Here is a 21,339-nt window from a genome sequence, read left to right as displayed (position 1 = left end):
GAGTGAGACAGGCAGAGACACAGGCAGAGGGAGGAGCAGGCTCCATTCAGGAAGCCTGATGTGGGACTCGATCCCAGGTCTCCAGGATCACACCCTGGGCTGCAGGAGGCGCTAAACCGCTGAGCCACCAGGGCTGCCCTCCACTGCTATTTCTAAGAGTAGATGAAACCCCCAACTTTCTATGGGTTAGTTCTATGTGCACAAAAATATGAATTTAGTTCTAATGGATAAGCCTTAGAAAATGACACCAAGTTGGGTGCATTGGTGGCCCAGTTAATTGTCTGCCTCTTGATTTGTGCTCAGGTCAGATCTCAGGGTTGTGAGATCAAGCCCTGCATTGGGCTCTGCATTGGGCATGGAGCCTGCTTAAGACTCTCTCTCTGTCCTTCCCCTGCCTCCTCTCTAAAAAAAAAAAAAAAAGAAAAGAAAAGAAAAAGAGAATTAAACAATTTGAACTGTTCAAGTTAATAAAATTGGTTTCTAATGTAAAATTGATTAGATGTTCTAAACTGAAGATACCAAACTAAATCAAACTATACCAAATCATATCAAATCAACGTTAGTTACATTAAAACTAATAAAAATGATGTGACAATTCATCCTAGTGAAATCTCTAAAATCTGATTCTAAATGAGATCTACTCTTATGAAACTTGCAAAGGATAACTCAAAATGAAAAAGGATTAACAAAAAAATCAATTCATTGTGCTCCTTAATGTATCATCTGTAGATCTGACTCCATTATTCTCACCTTCCAGTCAGTCCCTAGAAAAAGTGAAAAGAGCTGGAGACCTCTCAACCCAGGTATCTCTCCCTTTTCTGTTCTGAGGATCAGTCTTTTTTTTCCTTGACTTCTAACAGGATATCCCTTTCCCAACCCTTTCCAAGTTTTCTATGATGAAACACAAAAAACTGACTTTTTTCATTCTTGCATGAGAAAACTCTAGATGGTATAAAGACAACATTCTGCTAAGTTTACAACCCCTTTTTCTTTAAAAAAAAAAAAAAATTCCTTGAAGTCCTCTGTGACTTAGATGAGAATGTAGTCTGTAGTAGGTTAAATACACAAATTCTCCAACAACTAGCCACGATTCCCAAGCCTCTTGCACAGGGACAGAATTGCCAACTGAAGGGATAGGTGACAAACAGGGAAAGAAGAGTCAGCTTCCAAAGTAGAATCTACTAATCACTAATTCAGCTGGAAAACTTTAATTTTTTCTTTTTATGAGTCTGTACTTTCTACAGTAAGTGATATTTTTTAAAGTTTTTAAAAACACTGTAGAGAAAAGAGAAGTGCCTACTACAGAAAACACTCTAGGCACAATTCCAAGTGAACCAGAAACTTTGAAAACACAGAGATCATGAATAAAAATACACAAGTGTTTTGTTCATGCTTGGATAATTCTTACTAAAATTCTAGACTTAGGAAAGATTCTACAAGTTTGGGAAATATCACTAAAAATATACTTTGTTACCATCTCTCCAGTATCACTAGTTACCTGTGGGCTATCTTCCAAGCATTTGCTTTGTAATCAACACCTTAGAACAGCAGCCAGAATTCCTATAAGGCTCAATCCAAGACAAAGGCTGTTTATTATAAACCCCCACAAAATCTAGTAATAAAATTCTATGTATGAAACTGCAAATAAATTTACGAAAAGTTTAATTTTTTGAAAATACTTTCCATTTGCAACTATTTTTCTATATAAGTTTAACATTTTTTTATACTACATAGCCCAAGTCAAATACAAACTTATATTGGCTACTGAAGGCAGAGACTCAAATTTTTTTTTTTAATGAGACACACACAGAGAGGGGCACAGACATAGGTAGAGGGAGAAGCAGGCTCCCCATAGAAACCTGATGTGGGACTCAGTCCCAGGACCCCAGGATCACGCCCCCTGAGCCAAAGGCAGACGCTCAAACACTAAGCCACCCAGGTGCCCCCATGTACACCCCTATTCTGTTGCATTATTTACAGCAGTCAAAAGGTGGAAGCAACTCAAGTATTCATTGACAGATGGATGGATAAACAAATGTGACATACACATACAACGGAATATTATTCAGCCTTAAAAATGAAGGAAATTCTTACACATGCTACAACTGGATGCTCCCAAAGACATTATGCTAAGTGAAATAAACCAGTCACAAAAAGGACAAATATTGTACAATTTTGTTTATATAAGGTGCCTAGAGTAGTCAAATCTATGGAGACAAAACATAGAATGGTGGGTCTGGGGAGAGAAGGGGAATGACACTTTCAATGAAAGTTCAGAGCATAGAATAGAAACTTATTTTGATGATCCTATCCTAATGAAAATAAAAAGACCACAGTTTGTTTTATGACTCTGAACTATCTAATTATCAAATAAACAATAAATATGAGGTCTATGTATTATTTACATACATCTGTAAAAGAGAATACAAAAAGATGAGTGCCTTCAACAGAAAACATCATAGACAAGATTTTTAAAGATATATGAAATTCTGTGAAAACACATACTCATTTTTCATCAAGTGACACTAATTAGTTCCATGGCATAAAAGAAAAGCAAAGATTTAATGAATTGAATGAGATGGTAATTAATTAAGCCAATATCTAAAGAGTATGACATATCAATGATACTAGACATGGCAAGGGCAGGGGGCAATGTTCAAAGGATGCTACAGACTAATAAGGATCTGGCTAGGTTTTAAACTCAGAGCTCTATAGTTTTATTGTTAACATATCCAGACTGAGTAGAAGGTCGTGGCTGGCACTGACAAAGGCAAGAGTCATCTTTCAGCATCAATGACTCCTTTCTGTTGAAGACAATGGTTGTACAAACAAAAGTATGACAGGAATAATAAACTTTCCAAAGTTCAACCATAAGACCAAGGTAAGCAGAAAAAAAGAAATCATACACAGGAAATAAACTTAAAAGACCAAAATTTATACAAATTGATAAAAAACCTAAGTAACTATTTACCGACAAGAAAAACAATATAGTTGCAATACAGTGATCAGGGGGAAAATATTAAGATACATCTGTACCATCACTGCCATGTATTTTATTTCCTTCCCATTTCTAGTCTATGCATTCCAATGTCAATAATTTTAGAGAAGCTAATTCCTTGATGGATAGATTAAAATGGTAGATGTAAGAGAAAATCTAATAATCGCTAAGTGGTAAAAACACTTTGAGTCTTGTTTAACTCTCTAATAAATTATTCTATTTCTATTCAACAAGATTAAAAGGGGGTTAATCAATAATTTAATATAGAGATTTAAATGACCCTTTTCTTCTTTAATATTTTATATACAGATACTCTTAAGTACATGCTCTTTTATTTGGAACCAATTAAATAAAGTCCAATATATATTTTGATTCCATAGGTCCAGTTTTAAAAAGTATATATACTATTTTTAATATTTTCCAGTAAAGAACATTAAATTTTTATGTAAAAAAAATCAATGATTTGTAAATTCAATTAAACAATTTGCTACCTTCTCACTTAATAGAAAAAGTAACTAAAAATAAGACAAGAATCACTACATACACAGCCCCTTAAGAGGCTAGGACTCTGAAGGAGGAATAAGAGATAAAAAGTTTTTGAGGTGTCAGAGAGCAAAATTATTGGAGAAGCAAGTAAACTTCTTGGTAAAGCCTGACAGATGTCAATATTCACTTTTCTATGAAGTACTCAAAAATTAGTCTATCTGCTTCCTCTCTGATGCTACTATCTTTAGTTTCTGACCAGAAGTGTAAACTATCTCACAACTTCTATCCTATCTCTTTTCTTTTATTCTCCTAGTACAGAGTCTTTTAGATATCTCTAAGTTTTTAACCACTAGGAAAAACTGGAAACAGACTTTGGTTGGGGAGGGGAATGATTTTTCTATACCCTAAACACCTGGGGTTTTTTTCTCCCACATAAACCCAAAATAGTACAGAGTTTGTGTACACAAAGCATTACTCATGGTTTGATGAAACTCAGGAAAGACTTGCCTGGAGGTAAAAGGGATGAATGAGGAGAAAAGCTGCTGACCATTCCTTTTCCTTTTTCTTTTTCATTGTTACCAATGACTCTGCCACCTGAGACTAAGTAAAGTGCAAACAGGTCTGGAATTGGGCAAATATCTGAAATATTTGTTTCAGGTAATAGTAGGCCATCTTGAGCAGAGAAGGAATAAAGGAAAAAGGGGGACAATACAAAGAATGGGGTGAAGACTGGTTAGGATATTTTTGCAGTAAAGCTGGTAAGAAAAACAAGACACTACAACCACTCTGCTTGGTACCTATCCTTATAAAAAAGGAACATACATAAAGTTGGAACACACACACACACACACACACACACACACACACACTCCTCCTTTAGGAGCACTGAAATCAAGTTTTTTATCCTAGCAAGTAAAATGTACTTCACAAATATCAAATTCCAAGGACTGTTATAAATAAGGCAAAGATAATATATTCTGCAGGATTGCCGTCTGCTAAAAGGTGATTCAATAAATGATTTGATGAAATAAATCGTATTAGAGATGGCTATGTCAGATAATCAAAGCTATGAATTTGTCTCTTCAATAGTTTCTCTACTCAATTTTATTTGTGGAGTAATGATATTTGTTTAGATAACACTCCAAGGCTGCAATCAATTGTAAAATAATATACAAGTAAATCCACCACCATTTTTATTGTATGATTTTAGATACTTGTGAAATAATCTACCAATGTGTTTTTCCAGGAATTTATTGTGAAACAGCATCAGTTAGAATAGCAAATATTTTGTTGTTATATTAAACATTAATGAAAACAAGTAAAATAAAAAAGCTATGATAATATTAAAATTCTAAGTGAATTTAAGAGAAGACATGGTGCCCCTAATGTGACAGACTTAACAATGATTACAACAGTTTTAAACTTATTTAAAAAATTGAGATACTGTATAATGAACAGTCAAATAAAATCATCTAATTCTTTTAAAAGTATATAAAAAATAAAAACAGTAAGAAGAATAAAAGTAAGCATAGGTCATTTTTTAAAATTCAATTACAATTTCTGTTTGGTATTATTAAGAACAAAAATTCACAAGAAGGGATATTCTAGGGCCAAATATATTAGAGTAAGGTAGTAAACACATGGCTAATTCCAAGAAAATGGCTAATTTTGAAAATAACTTTCGAACAGTTATTCTGCTATGTTATTAGCATAGCATCTATATTAGCATCATTCTATATAAATACCGTGTAAAGATACTGTGTAAATACCATGTAAAGATACACTCTATATAAATACCGTGTAAACATTACAGTAATTTAAACAGAATAGAGGATCCAAAGAAAATGGCAAGTCTACCTTTTTACAAAAGATAGATAACTGCCTGAAGGCCAGGAATTGAAACTAAATTCCAGGGGGCAAGCAAGGTATGTTGTACCATACTAGGAGCTATCTGGTATCTTGTTTCCCCTGCTTTGTGAAAGTAGACTATTCCTATGAAACGTCTTATGAAAAGACTTTTGTAACTTGAAATGGCAAAAAGCAAAGAAGTAATTACCATTTGTAAAAGCAAAAATCCTCTTCCAATTTCTTTCAGTTACCAAAAACAGGTACAAATATAGGTCTTTGGTAAAAGCAAGTGGCATAAAGTGAACTTCTGGATAGCAGAAGATACCTGTACTCCTTTCTCCAATATAAATACTAAAAGCCTTGTATCTAAACAGCATTGCCAGTTATTTTGCTCTTTAGAGGCACTAAAGACAGTCAACTCGTAAAAACAGGCTTGACTGTCTCTTTCAGACTCTGAATGAGTCTCAGCAAAAAAGTCTCTCAATGTACAATCCTATTAGATTGACTTTATACATTTCTAAAATCTGTGATTATTTTTAACATGATCATCTTAGCCCAAGCCATCAGCCATCATCTCTGACCTATATTACTGTAATAGCCTCCTGAAGAGTACTCCTTCTTCTAGCCCTTCTACAATCTGTATTCTTTACATAACAACTAGAATGACCTTTTAAAAACAAATCACATCAATCCTATGCACAAAACCTACCATCAGTTTCCATCTCATTCAAAATTGAATTGGTCTACAATGTTTTTACAGGTTCTGTCTGCAACCTCTCTGACTTTATCTCCTACCAATCATTCTCTTGGATCAATCTATTTCAACAACATGACCCCCTGCTTTTGCTCAAATACACCAAACACGCCCCTTTCTTGGGGCCCTTCCATTTGTTCTTTCTTCTTCATAAAATGCTCCCCATATCTCAATGGTCTTTCCCTTAATTTCCTCCAGGTCTCTATTCAAATGTCATCCTTTTGTCATCCATTGTCTGCCTTTTACCAACAGATTGAAAAATCCTTGAAAATAGGGATGAAGTTTATTTTGTTCACTGTTAAATATTTGGTACTGAAAACAGTAAGTAGGTACTAATAAATATTTATGGAAGAATGCATGTATAAAGTAGAATAAAATCAGTTTAATAAAAGTGAGGCAGAAACTGGTTCCTTATTTGTTAGCTTATCATTTCTTTTTTAGACAATAATCAAAACCAATATTCTAAATGACTATACTTTTTTGAAAATTCTATGAGAAGCAGTGAGATTGCAAGTGACTCTATAAGCTAAACAACTAATTACTCCCAAAGAGCAAAAATTATTAACAACTTTTAAAGAAACTTAAATCCTCACTAGGATTGGTAGCTAAACCAACACAGACCTTAGAGACCATTAACTGTGAAATGACCTCTTCACATGCCCTAAGAAAAATCACTTTGTAGTCATTATAATATAGTAGACTGCTAGAGAAGGAATTTTAAATATAAAATGTTCCCAAAAGATTCATATACTCAGCATGATGTTGGGATATTTACAAGTGTGGTTAGAAATGTAATGAATCTCTTGAATTTGTAACACCTTTCTTTCTTATTTCCTTAATCACTCTTCACATTAATTTCTACCTCATCAATACCTCAACTACCACACTCGTTCCCTTCATGTATACAGTGCTCTGGTTCAGATACTATGTATTGCTTGTTCATCTATTTTATTTCCATTTCAATCCACACTTAATGTTGCCAGTACATTACCTTGTCATAAACACAAGTTGGATCAGATCCATTCACTCCACAAATAGTGATCCTCTGCTGCTTCAGGAATAATATTCATACTCCTGAGTGTGGCATTCTTCCAGGTGGTCTCAAGCTACCTTTTCATCTTCAGTACTTACAGTATCTCTTCAAAAACTCAATGCTTCCACCCTCATCCGGACATTAATCACTCCCTAAACATACCAAATTCATATTCTACCCCTACTGTTCCCTAGCCCCAGAATATCCACCTTCATCTAATTCCCAACTTATTAAACTTCTAATTTTGATTCAGCCTAAGATCAAATGCCCTCCCCCTCTGAGAAGTGTTCTCCATTAACTAAGTCTAAATTAACTACACTTTTTTTTTTTTAAGATTTTATTTATTCATGAGAGACACAGTGAGAGAGAGAGAGGCAGAGACACAGGCAGAGGGAGAAGCAGGCTCCATGCAGGGAACCTGATGTGGGACTCGATCTCAGGACTCCAGGATCACGCCCTGGGCTGAAGGCAGGCGCTAAACCGCTGAGCCACCCAGGGATCACTTCTTGAGAAGTTTATTTGCACTTATTCTGTCGTAAACTCTGTTGGTTGTGTTCATTTGCATTGTACAAATAAAACTTTATGGTAGGGAGCATACTTTGTTCATCTCTATGTTCTTCTGGTACCTAGCAGAAGTGTCATATTCTGCATTCAAATGTTTATTGAATGATTAAGAACATATTAAACTAGGGCATTCATATAACTGTCTGTCATAAGAATTCAACAACCACGGATGGGTTAAAAAGATCCAAAATAGAAAAGTTAATGTCTAGCAATCTAAGTAGATCAAGAATTAGTAAAATAATAATTATTTTTTAAACAAAGTATTATTTTAAAAAGCAGATTGCAAATATGTTAGAGGAAATCTTAAAAGTGACCTACTATGCTCAGCTTCCAAAACAATGCCGTAAGCACCCACAGAGAGCTTCTATAAATTCTGGGGGAAAATACAAATATAAAACAACTACTTAAAGCTCTGGACAATGAACAAAACCAGGCTGATTTTCGATGAGAATATAAACTTGGAAAAAATGACTAGAATAAGTGACTTTCTCATTCTTAAAGCTTTATTCTGCACATAAGCAGTAGCCACAACAGGCAGGAACTAGAGTTCCAATGAAAAACGGTTTTTCTAGCTTGAAGAAAAAGAGGGCAGAGCGAAGACAGCCATGTAATGACAAAATCCCCAAAAGAAGAGATACATAAAAGAGCAGTATCAAATTTTTGGTATATCTCTGCACCAGTCGTGGCAGAGCCCTGAAGCACATATTCACAGGGCAGGCTAAGGCAGTCTGTATCTGAGGCTAAAAAGATCGAACTGAGATTTGAGCAGGTGCCAACCTCAGGCAACAGACTGCACTTTAAGTCTAATCCAATTAATGGTCACTAAAACAAAAAAATCCAAACTCTTTGGAGGAACAAGGAAAGAAAACAAAATTTCCACAAAAATAACATTCACGATATTCTGAATACAATCCTAAATTCCTTCATAATGAAATATGACCCAATCTCAAAAGAAAAGATAATCAAGGGAGATCAACCTCAGATGGCCCAGATTTGAGATTTTCAGATAAGGACATTAAAGTAGATACTGTAACCAGGCTTAATGAAGTAAAGGACATATGCTCAAAATGAAAGAAAAGACAGAAAATCTAACAGGTAAAAAAGAATACAGAAGATAACAGATATAAGTCTTAGAAATAAAAATTAAAGTATCTAAAATCTTAAAAAAAAAAAAATGTCCAGAATGTGTATAAAGTAAGAATGGTGATGACAGAGAAAAGGGCAAATTTGATGACTGCTCAATAGAAATAATTCAATTTGATAAAAACAGGAAAAAATATTGAAAATCAACAGGACCTTAGAAACCTAAGGGAAGATATTAAAAAGTTTAACATAGGCATAAATGGCAGAATAAAGAAAATAGGAAAAAAATGTTAAGGAATAATGGCCCCAAATTCCACAAATGTGGTAAGAGACATAAACATAAACCAATTACAGACACTCAGTAAGCCTCTACAGGGTAAATATGAAAAAAACCCATACCTAGACATATACAGTCAACTTCTGACAACCAAAAATACAAAGATAAAGTTCAAAGTGGTAAAAGAGACATATTACATACAGAAAAACTACAATTCAAATTATTGCAAACTTGTCCCCACAAACTATGGATGTCAATACATGTGGAAACACATCTTTAAAGCAAAAGGAAAGGAGGGGTATCAACCAAAATACAAGTATCTTTCAACAATGGAGGTGAAATCCATTCTCAAAAAAAAAAAAGAAAAGAAACTGCAGTACAATAACTACTAAAGAAGTTCTTCAAGTTGAAGCAAATGTTACCAGAGAGAATTTTGGAAACTGAGGAGGGAAAGAAGAGCATCAGAAATCGTAAATATAAAAGCTTATATTTTCCTTTTAACTTTGCTAAAACATTTATATAAAAAATTACAGGCACAGTATGTCCTTCACAGACACTGTATTTATTACAAACTGAAAGTCTGTGGCAACTCTGCATTGAACAAGTCTATTTGCACCATTTTTCCAAAAGCATTTCTCACTTAATGTTTCTACGTCATATTTTGGTAATTCTTGCAATATTTCATATTTGTCATCATTATTATACTTATTATGATGATCAGTGATCTTTCATGTTACTATTGTAACTGTTTTGGGGAGTCGCTGCACCCATGTGAACTTAATAAACGTGGTGTGTATTCCAACTGCTCTACCAACTTACTACTCCCCAACTCTCTCACTCTCATTCTCCATCTCCTCAAGCCTCCCTGTTCCCTGAGACACAACAATATTGAAATCAGGCCAATGAATAACCCTACAATGGCCTGTAAGTGTTCAAGTAAAAGAAAGAGCTGTACATCTCTGACTTTAAATCAAAAGCTAGAAATGAATAAAGCTTAGTGAGAAAGGCATGTCAAAATCCAAGACAAGCCCAAAGCTAGGTCTCCTTGCCAAACAGCCAAGTTATGAATACAAAGGAAAAGTTCTGGAAGAAAATTACAAGTACTATTCCAGTGAATACATGACTGATGAGAAAGCAAAACACCTTTAATGCTGATATGAAGATTTAGTGGTCTGGACAGAAGACCAAAGCAGTTACAATATTCCCTTAGGCCAAAGCCTAATCCAAAGCAAAGCCTTAACTCTCCACAAGTCTATGAGGGCTGAGAAAGATGAGGGGACTGCAGAAGTTTGAAGCTAGCAGAGGCTGATTCATAAGGTTAGGGAAGGAAGCCATCCCCACAACATAAAAGTGCAAAGTGAAGCAGCACACATTGATGCAGAAGCTGCAACAAGTATCCAGAAGATCTAGCTAATGTAATTTTTAAAAGGTGGCTGTAATAAACAAAAGATTTTCAGTGTAGATGAAATAGTCTTATATTGGAAAAAGATGCCATCTAGGATTTGAATAACTGGACAGAAGAAGTCAATGCCTGGCTTCAAATCTTCAATGGACAGAATGTATTGTTAGGGTCTAATGCAGCTGGTGACCTGACCTGAAGTTGAAGCTAATGCTCAGTTACCAAGATGAAAATCCTAGGGACCTTAAGAATCATGCTAAATACATTCTATCTGTGTGTGCTCTATAAATGGAATGACAAAGCCTGGATGACAGCCTATCTGTTTACAACACGGTTTATTGAATATTTTAAGCCCACTGTTCACACCTACTGCTCAGGATAAAAAAAAGATTCCTTTCAAAACATTACCACTCACATTTGCAGGGCACCTGGTCATCCAGGAGCCCTGATGGAGATATACAATGAGATTAATGTTGTTTTCATGCCTGCTCACCACCACATCCATTCTGCAGCTATGGATCAAGAAGTAATTTTTACTTTCCTATCTTATTGAAAAAATACATTTCATATAAGGCTAGTGCTGCTACTACTAACAACTCCTCTGATGGATCTGTGCAAAGTCAACTAAAAACCTTCTGGAAAGGATTCACCACTCTAGATATCATTAAGAACATGTGTGATTCATGGGAAGAGGTAAAGATATCAACATGAACAGGAGTTTGGAAGAAGCTGATTCTAATGCTCATGAATGACTTTAAGGGGGTAAAGACTTCAGTGGAGAAGAAACTGCAGATCATGTGGAAATATCAAGAAAACTAGAATTAGAAGTGGATTCTGAAGATGTGACTAAATTGCTGTAATTTCATGATAAAATTTTAACGGATGAGGAGCTGATGAGTAAAGAAAGTGGTTTCTTAAAAAAAAAAAAAAAAAAAAAAAGAAAGAAAAGAAAGTGGTTTCTTGAGATGGAATTTACTCCTGGTGAAGATGCTGTGAAGAGTGCTGAGATGAAAACAAAAGGATTTAGAATATTATAAAAAACTTAGTTGATAAAACAGTGGTAGGGTCTGAAAAGACTCCGATTTTTAAAGTTTTTACTGTGGGTAAGTTGATAAGACAGTGGTAGGGTCTGAAAAGCCTGACTCCGATTTTTAAAGTTTTTACTGTGGGTAAGTTGATAATGCAGTGGTAGGGTCTGAAAAGACTGACTCCAATTTTTAAAGTTTTTACTGTGGGTAAAATGCTAACAAATAGCATCAGACGCTACAAAAGAAATCATCTGTGAAAGGAGGAGGCAGTTGATGCAGCAAACTTCACTGGCATTTTGAGAAATTGCCCCAACCTTCAGCAACCATTCCCCTGATCAATCTGCAGCCATCAAGATCAAAGCAAGAACCTCTAATTATATGGTCTCATTCATCTGGGGAATATAAATAATAGTGAAAGGGAATAGAGGGGAAGGGAGAAGAAATGGGTAGGAAATAGCAGAAAAGGAGACAGAACATGGAAAACTAACTCTGGGAAACGAACTAGGGATGGTGGAAGGGGAGGAGGGAGGGTGGTGGAGGTGACTGGGTGGCAGGCACTGAGGGGGGCACTTGACGGGATGAGCACGGAGTGTTATTCTGTACAATGGCAAATTGAACACCAATAAAAACTAAATTTATTATTAAAAAAAAAGAAGAAATGTCAGAGAAAGACAAAAAAAAAAAAAAGAACCTCTACCAGCAAAAAGATGACAATTTACTGAAAGCTCTGATGATGGCTAGCATTTTTTAACAGTGAAGTATTTTTAAATTAAGGTGTGTACATTGTTTCTTTATACATAATGCTACTGCACAGTTAACAGATTACAATATAGTATAAATATAACTTTTGGATGCAATGGAAAAGCAAATCATTTGACTCACTTTATTGCAATAGTCACTTTACTGATAGTGATTTGGAAGGAAACCCACAATATTTCTGAGGTATATTTGCATAACATTCTCTTATAGAAGTTAAAATATATTTAGAAATCATTCTTATGAAAAACATAGCATAAAGGAAGGCAGAGATAGAGGTAAATAGACTTGTAAGGTCACAAGAGTTCTGCATTTTACGTGAACTGGTACGAATATTAACTCTAAATAGACTGTGAGAAGTTAATGATGTGTATTAACATACTTAGAGAAGCTACCCCGCAAAAAGCATAGGCATTGCTAAGAAGCTAACAAATAAATTAAAAGGGAGTACTAAGAAACAGGCATATTTATTTAAAAGAACTAAAGTAAAGTACAACAAAATACAGAGAAAAAAAATTAGTAGCCCTAAATCCAACCACACAAACATTCCATTTTTGTCTAGGGAGGAAGACAGAGAAGCAAACAGATACCACTTCTTTCAATAAGAACACACCTCATTGCTCTGTGTGCTCATAAAGTTCATGGTGCTGCTCTTTTTGAACAAGACAATTATATTTGGGTTTGGTGGTGGAGAAAGGAAGATGAAAACATTACAATTGTACATTAAACAAAAAACATACAGTAGCACACCAATGTGAAAACTGCATACATAGGTTTTTAGTTTGTTTGTTTGTTTTTATAGTACCCATTAGGATCATAAGTCAGTACCAATAAAGCAGCTTCTGCATAACTACCAAGTTCATTTTAGTGGATTTTTGCTGATTACCTAACACAATTTGCTATTTAAAAACAGCTGTGTGAGCAATTACTATTCTTAACTTAATTCCACAAACAATTCTATTCATTTCCTGTAATGAGGCCTGTGTACTCCCTGCGTTCAAGTCTTAGACCATTAATTCCTGCAATGGCAACACACTCTGCCTCTCAGAAGAACTCCGTAAAAATTTTTCCTTCATATTTCTCCTATATTTAAAAATGTCTTCCTCATATATTCTTTAAACTATGACTTATTTCTTTCTAGACTCACAAAAATTTACACTGACCACCTGCACTCTTCCCAATTTATTCACTCACTCATTAATAAATTTCTTGTATCTATCCAGTCTCTTCCTAGACCACAGCAGCAAATCCAAATGTCAGGCACACAGAAGGCTCTCAAGTTAATGTCTGTTTATGAGATAAAACTGAATTTTTTCAAATCCTCAAAGATTAACCCAAAATAAAATACAAAGACCCTCTGTTGGTCTTGGTTTCTAATATCTCTGTATCAGAGGTCAGTAAACTTCTCCTGTAAATGGCCATACAGTAAATATTTTAGGCTTTGTGGACCATACACTCTCCTAACCAACTATTCAACCCTACTATGTAGAACAAAAGCAGCCAGATAAAATATAAAGAGTGGTTGTATTCCAATAAAGCTTTATCTACAAATATAGGTGACAAACCATGGATATTTTGCCTACCTATGCTCTATGGCAGTTAATTCTGTTAACCATGTTGCGTCTCTGGGGATTTGCTGACATTAACCTTTGGGCCTCTATTTCTGCAAAGTATCACTTTCTCTTTCGTGTGAAAACTAAAAGTACCTGCTCTTCATCCCATGTTCCTCACGTTGGACATGTCCCTTTGGACAACAATCAGTTTTATGATTTTGACTATCTCTTCAAAATGACACTTACAATACATATTCCCAGCCTTAATATCAGTTCTGTATTTTGGTTCTTAAATCATCAAATTTGGGCAGCTCAGGTGGCTCAGCAGTTTAGCGCTGCCTTCAGCCCAGGGCCTGATCCTGGATACCCAGGATCAAGTCCCACGTCGGGCTCCCTGCATGGAATCTGCTTCTCCCTCTGTGTCTCTGCCTCTCTCTCTCCCTCTCTCTCTCTCTCATTAATAAATAAATAAAATCTTAAAAAAAAATCATCAAATTCTTGCTGGCAGCTTTCATTTGGCTTTCCTGTCATTACCTAAAACCCATCCTGTATCTTAATAACAAACTCTGTATGTCGTTTATTTCTTTCTCATATGCGTTTGGACCCTATTAATATTTCTAATACTGCAGGTAATACTATAGTAGTTTGGGTCAACTAGACTTGTAAACTGGAATCATCTTTGACTCTCCCTTCTCTTCTCTCTCCACTATCCCTGTACTGAGTATTCCTTATGAATGTATCCTGAGGCAGCCTTTCTGTTCCTTCTTATTCTGGGATTTCATGATATCCTTACTTAGACTTTTTTTTTTCCTAGTGACTCTCTGAATCTTCCTAAAACACTATTATGTAACATTTCACCAGCTTATAATATCCTGCCCATGTAATTTTACTAAAACAATCCTTTAAAATGCATTCCCCTCAGATTTTAAAAGTAAACAGTTTCAGTGCCCCACTACCAAGAGAATAAATCCTAAATTCTTCAACCAGAAATGGAATATTTAATCATCTGTTCTACAAATGTTTACTGTCACTTGCACTGGGTTTTGCCCCTCCTATGCTTTAAGCTTTTGATGGCCTCTTCCCTTCCAACCCTAGTAGTCAAAAAAAAACTTACTCATTCTTTGCTATGGCATAACATACTCACGGTTTAGGAGGATTCTAGGTACTGGTAATTCAGAGGTGCACAAGACACAGTAATCTCACCATCAAGCACCTGTCATTCAGTGTCTTACCATTCAAACTCTCGACTGTAACCCTGAGACATATTTATTGCACATAGTATCCACCATACATGAGCATTTCTTTGCTCTTCTTACTCCTCTTAGCACTTCTACCTCTTCTAATTAAGTCTTACTGGTTTAATGGTCACTTTCAATTCCACCTTTGCTGTACAGCTTGCCCAACCTCACTAATCCTTACTCAATTCCCTTCAATACTTTTACTGCACTTAAAAATCTGTATCACACAGCACAGAGGTTATAACTGTTCTTATGTGAACTCCATTAACAAGCATTCTCCAATTAAAGAGCATGGTCAGATCTTATTTGTATCACCTACACTAATAATACACAGAACTAGCTCAATTAAAAAAAAAAGCTTTTACACACAAAAATAACACTAGAAATTAATATAAGGGCAGGTTTTCTAGTGGCAAGTATGACTTTCTAGTGATCTTAAACTAATTCTCCCCAGTCTTACTTTTTTTTAAAAGATTTTATTTATTTATTCATTCATTCATGAGAGACACAGATAGAGAGGCAGAGACACAGAGGAGAAGCAGGCTCCATGCAGGAAGCCCGACACGGGACTCGATCCCGAGACCTTAGGATCACGCCCTGGGCCAAAGGCAGGTGCCAAACTGCTGAGCCACCCCGGGATCCCTTCCCCAGTCTTACTTAATAGCATGAGTTTTTGCAAAGGAGCCTTCATAAAGGACAAAACTGACAACCAAAACACAAAGGTAACCATAGCAAGAAGACACTCAGCTGAGATCCCTGACACAGTCCTCTAATGGAAATAACTAAAACTCTCTTGCTCACAATCATGTATATTTATTGTAGTACCATGTAAGCAAAAATTAGGGTCATGTGTGGATTTCTAATTTTGAACTCTCATAATTAGTGTCTAACCCACAAAAAAAATAATTGAACTTAAATCACCTGAAAATATCTACAACTTATAAAGATGAATAATTAGGGGACACCTGGGTGGCTCAGCTGTTGAGTGTCTGCCTTCTACTCAGGGCATGATCCTGGAATCCTGGAATCGTGTCGGGTTCCCACAGGAAGCCTGCTTCTCCCCCTTGCCTATTTCTCTACCTCTCTCTATATATATCTCTCATGAATAAATAAATAAAATCTTTTATTTTTTTCAGTAAAATCTTTTAAAAGATGAATAATTAGATAAAAAACTTATCACAGCATCCACCTTTGGGACTGTTAAAACTAGCTGGAAAAGCTGGTCACTGCCTATATAAACAAATCAGCTACTTCAGAGTATCTTTAGTTTAAAAACAGAGGAGTGCTTATCAAAACTATTTATCAGCAACTAAAAATACACACTAAAAAATACTTCTATTAAATAACAGAATATAATTTTGGCATAAAAATAAGATCTGTATACCAAATCTTACATATTGTCTGTGGGCATGTAAAATGATACACTTCAGAAAACTGGCAGTTTATTAGAAAATAAAAATATACATACCCTATGGTATAACAATCTATCCCTAGGTATTTGCCCAAGATATAGTGAGAAAAAAACAGTCATAAACAGACTTTTATACTAGTATTGAGGACTGTTCATAACAGCTAAAACTGGAAACAATCCAGGTGACCACTAGTTTAAAAAAAGAACAGGGACACCTAGGTAGCTCAGTTGTTAAGCACCTGCCTTCAGCTCAGGTCATGATCCCAGGGTCCTGGAATAGAGCCTGGCCCATGGCTCCCTGCTCAACAGGGAGTGTGCTTCTCCCTCTCTCTCCCCGCCACTCTTTCCCTCATCCCCACTTGTGCTCTCTCTCCCTCTCTCAATAAATAAAAATCTTTTTAAACTACAGAAAGATCTGTAGTATATTCATTAGAAGCAATCCTGTTTGGCAATATAAAGAAATGGATTAGTGGTATACACAACAACATGCAAAAAATCTCGGTAGCCTTATGATTAGTAAAAAAAATCAGATAAAAAGGTACCATTCATATATTGATCTAAAACAGAACAAACAAAATCACAGTGATAAAAATAAAGACGGTTGCTTCTACAGTAGAGCTGACTAGGAAGTAGTACAAGAAATGTTTCTGGGGTGAAAAGAAAAGTTTTATATGACAACAAAATGTTCTAGTGGCCATTTTTCTAAGGTATTCAATTGAAAGTAACAATTATAAACTATGGAGAAAACATTTTTTTTTTAAAGATTTCATTTATTTGAGAGAGAGAGTGTGAATGTGTGCTTACAGGGAGGGGCAAAGGAAGAAGCAAACCCCATGGAGCAGGGAGTGGGAAGCTGGCTTGATCTCAGAACCCTGGGATCAAGACCCAAGTTAAAGGCAGACCCTTAACTGACTGAACCACCCAGGCACCCAAACAAAATTTTAAAAACTACTTGAAGGCAAAAATAGTGACCAAAAGTAGGCAGAAATTGGAAAGGATCTGATCAGGAAAAAAAAAAAAAAAAACAGATTCACTGAATAAGATCCAAATCTATATGGTATGTCCAATGAAGACACCCCATAGTCAGCATGGTATATTGTGGGTGAACAAGCAGAAAGCTACTATCTTCTTTGTTTAAGAAGCCAGAAAACAGGATTTGGGAATGCCAGTATGTCTGGAAAGTAAGGAGGGAAATCATAGAAAGGATAAAGCCACAGTTGGGAAAGGTTCAAAAATTTACATTTTAACTCTGCTCAATCCTTGGATGAACTAACAATACAAACATAGGGGAGAATACAAAAAAACCAACTGAAAGCAGCATCTAGAAGATTCAAATAACTGACCATAGATTTCAACTACTGGTACCATAGAGGAAACTAATCAGGGATGCTTGGTAAATAATTTGGGCTTTCTACAAACCTGCTTTAACAAAACATAAAACCAATCCTCAAGATAATTGATCAATAATGTAACTACTTACCAGAGCAAAAAAAAACAAAACTTTGCAGAAGAGAAACTAAAACCTCTACAACACATCTTGTACATTTTATAAAATAAAATAAAAAAATACAGGTGTGGAGAAATAAAAATATGACCTGGGAAATACAGCCTGGGAAAAACACTCCATATGGCGGGATGATAGATGCTGGAATAAGAAGGAAAGGATTTGGGCAGCCCGGGTGGCTCAGCGGTTTAGCGCTGCCTTCAGTCCAGGGCCTGACCCTGGAGACCCGGGATTGGGTCCCATGTCAGGCTCCCTGCATGAGGCCTGCTTCTGTCTGTGCCTCTCTCTCTCCTCTCTGTGTATTTTCATGAATAAATAAAATCTTAAAAAAAAAAAAAAAAAAAGGAAAGGATTTTGAAGCAGCTATTATATATTCAAAGACTTTTTAAAAAGATGGTCAAAATGAATGGACAGATGGGATACTCTCAACAGAGAAAATGGAAAAATATTTGAAAATGAAAATTCTAATGCTCATTTTGGTAGTACATCTACTAAAACTGGGAAGATTAGCATGACCCCTGCACAAGGATGACACACAAATTTTGAAGCACTCTATAGTTTTTAAAAAAGGGAAAGTAAATGGAAATTCTAGAATATAAAACTGTATTAACGGAAGTAAAAATTTACTGAATAAGCTAAATAACTGGAACTAGAAGAAATTATAAATGAAAATGAATAGAAATCAATAAAATTATCCAATATGAAGTAGAAAAAAATATTGGAAAAAAGAAATAGCACCTTAGCTACTTGTTAAATAGTCTAAAATAAATGTAATCAGGATAATGAGAAGTAGATGAGAAAATGACAAAGAATATACATCTGGGAGGAAAAAATTCCAAAAATTTCCACAAATCTGAAAAACACTGACTGCATGCAGGTCCACTGACTTTAGTAACCTCTAAGCATGAAAAATACAAAGCAAACCTCACCAATACACACAGTCATCAAAATGCTGAATGCAAACACAAGGAAAGAAACCTCACATTCAACCAGAGAGAAGAAAGACAAATTACATAAGAGGAAAATTATATAAGTAAAGGCTGACCACTCATCAAAAACAATGGAGGCCAAAGACAATAAAATGACATCATTACAGTTCTAAGAGAAAAAAAAGCCATCTGAGAATAACTGCCTAGAGATCTGAAATACAAGAAATTCTAACAAAAGTTTTCATGCTGAAGAAAAATGATACCAGATAAAATTTGGATCCACAAGAAGGAAAGAATAGAAACAGCAATCATATAAGGATAAATGACTAATTTTCCTCAATTTTCTTTAAAGTGCATAGGATTGTTTAAAGTAGAAATTATGAAGTTGTTTTGAAAACTTTAAAATATTTTTACGACAAAGAATAAAAAAAGTCAATGAAATAATTCTTTTCAAGATCCTTAATTTTAGGGCAGCCCGGGTGGCTCAGTGGTTTAGTGCCTGCCTTCGGCCCAGGGTGTGATCCTGGAGTCCCAGGATGGAGTCCCACATCGGGCTCCCTGCATGGAGCCTGCTTCTCCCTCTACCTGTGTCTCTGCCATTCTCTCTCTCTGTGTTTCTCATGAGTAAATAAATAAAATCTTTTTAAAAATCCTTAATTTTATATTGATATGATAAAATATAAAGCACATGTAGACTGTAATGAGTGTATATTTTAATCCCTAGAGCAATCCTTAAACATAATTTAAAGAGGTACAGCTAAAAAGTCATTCAAGATATTAAAATAGAATACAAAAAATATTTGATTAACCAAAAAGAAGTGAGAAAGGGAAGAACGAAAGCACAACATGTAAATAACATAACAAAACTAAATATAACATATCCAATACGTAACAAGTACTGGAAAGAATGCAGAGCAACTAGAACTCTCATACACTGCTGGTAGGAGTATAAAATAGTGAAACCACTTTGAAAAACTCTTCAGCAATTTTTTAGAAAATTAAACATATTTCTACATATGACTGAGAGGTTCCACTCTTCATATTTACCAGGAGAAATAAAAATGTTTATGTTCACAAATTGAATTACCCAAGACTGTTTGTAGCAGCAGCCTCATCATAGTAGCCAAACACTTAAAACAGTTCTAATGACTGCAGACACCTAAATGGATAAATATATCATGGTTTATTAATGCAATGGAACACTGCTATTGAGCAATAAGAACAAAGTGCTATACACAACTTGGATGTATCTTTTTAGCAAAGAAGCTAGGCTCAAAAGAGAACGTACTATTATATTCTATTTACACAATGTTCTAGAAGTGGCAAAATTAATCTAAGGTAATAAAACAAGAATGATGGTTGTTTGTGTAAGTGAGGGGTTGTTTAGAAGGGGCCATGAGGGAACTTTTGAGGTGCTACAGGTTAGGTTTCCCAGGAAACAGACTTAGGTGGATATGTGTGTTCAAAAAGTCCACTGGGAAGTTCTCATGCTCACTGCCTATGATGAGTTGAAGGTAGCACAAGTGGTGTAGTACAGGAAGAAGCTGAATTGTGATACAAGAGCAACAAATCCCTTAGGCCACCACATGGGGAATTCTCAAACTGGGATGGGCCTCAGAAACTGTCCTAAATAACAGCAAGTGAACCAAGATCTTTATACTCTTCCTCTATCCTACCACTGCATTGACCAGTCATTGGATATATGCAGACCCCAGAAAGTAGATGTGACAAGACCAAGATAGCCTTTTCCAGCAGAAAGCAACCCTTAAACGCTCTTTGGTGAGAGCTGTCCACCAACATTCCAAGCAGCTTGAAAAACAGGTGTTCAATCCTAGAAGCACTTTACTGTATTAATAACATGGCATGGGATAAATGTTTTTTATCTTGATTGAAGTATTGATTATATGGGTGTGTACACATTTATCCAGCTCATTGAACTGTACATTTAATATCCATTTGGGGTGTCTGGGTGGCTCAATTGGTTATGCGTTGGACTCCTGATTTTGGCTCGGGTTGTGAGATCAAGCCCTGCATGGGGCTCTGCACTGGGCATGGAGCTTACTTAAAATTCTCTCTCCCTCTCCATCTGCCCCCATCCTCCAAAAAATCCATTTATTTCACTGTATGTAAATTCTACCCCCCCCAAAAAGTCACCCCACCCTCTTTAAAATGTTTTAAAAGGTCACCCACCCTCCTTAAAAAGCTTTGAAAATGTTATACTCTTATTCTGAACCCCTACCCCCACCCTCCAAAAACCCCATACTTAAATACTAAAATTATAGCTTGGAATGATAATACCCTAGTCAAACTACAGCTTTTGAAGTAGTAGTGGATATCCACAGCAATTGGCCCCCAGTATTAGAGACCATAAGAAAAAGATGCTGACACTCAGTAGTATTCATTTGAAGTTCAAATAAAAGAAAAAAAAAAATGAAGTTCAAATAAAAGTCCACACCCATGTGGCAAGGATGACATGGT

General features: G+C 35.6%; 1 protein-coding gene and 1 pseudogene across 10 annotated transcripts in view; one reads left to right on the top strand and one right to left on the bottom strand.

Annotated features, from left to right (window-relative positions):
• Window positions 1–21,339, bottom strand: part of TCF12 (transcription factor 12) — a 374,750-nt gene that overhangs the window by 231,964 nt on the left and 121,447 nt on the right. The gene's annotated exons all lie outside the window — the stretch shown is intronic.
• On the top strand, window positions 18,400–18,494 carry LOC119866982 (annotated as a pseudogene).

This window comes from Canis lupus, chromosome 30 (genome assembly GCF_011100685.1).
Source record: "Canis lupus familiaris isolate Mischka breed German Shepherd chromosome 30, alternate assembly UU_Cfam_GSD_1.0, whole genome shotgun sequence".
In the NCBI taxonomy this organism is placed as follows: Eukaryota; Metazoa; Chordata; class Mammalia; order Carnivora; family Canidae; genus Canis; species Canis lupus.
The sequence above is the reverse complement of the archived record's forward strand: the minus strand, read 5'-3'. Positions and strand labels throughout refer to the sequence as shown.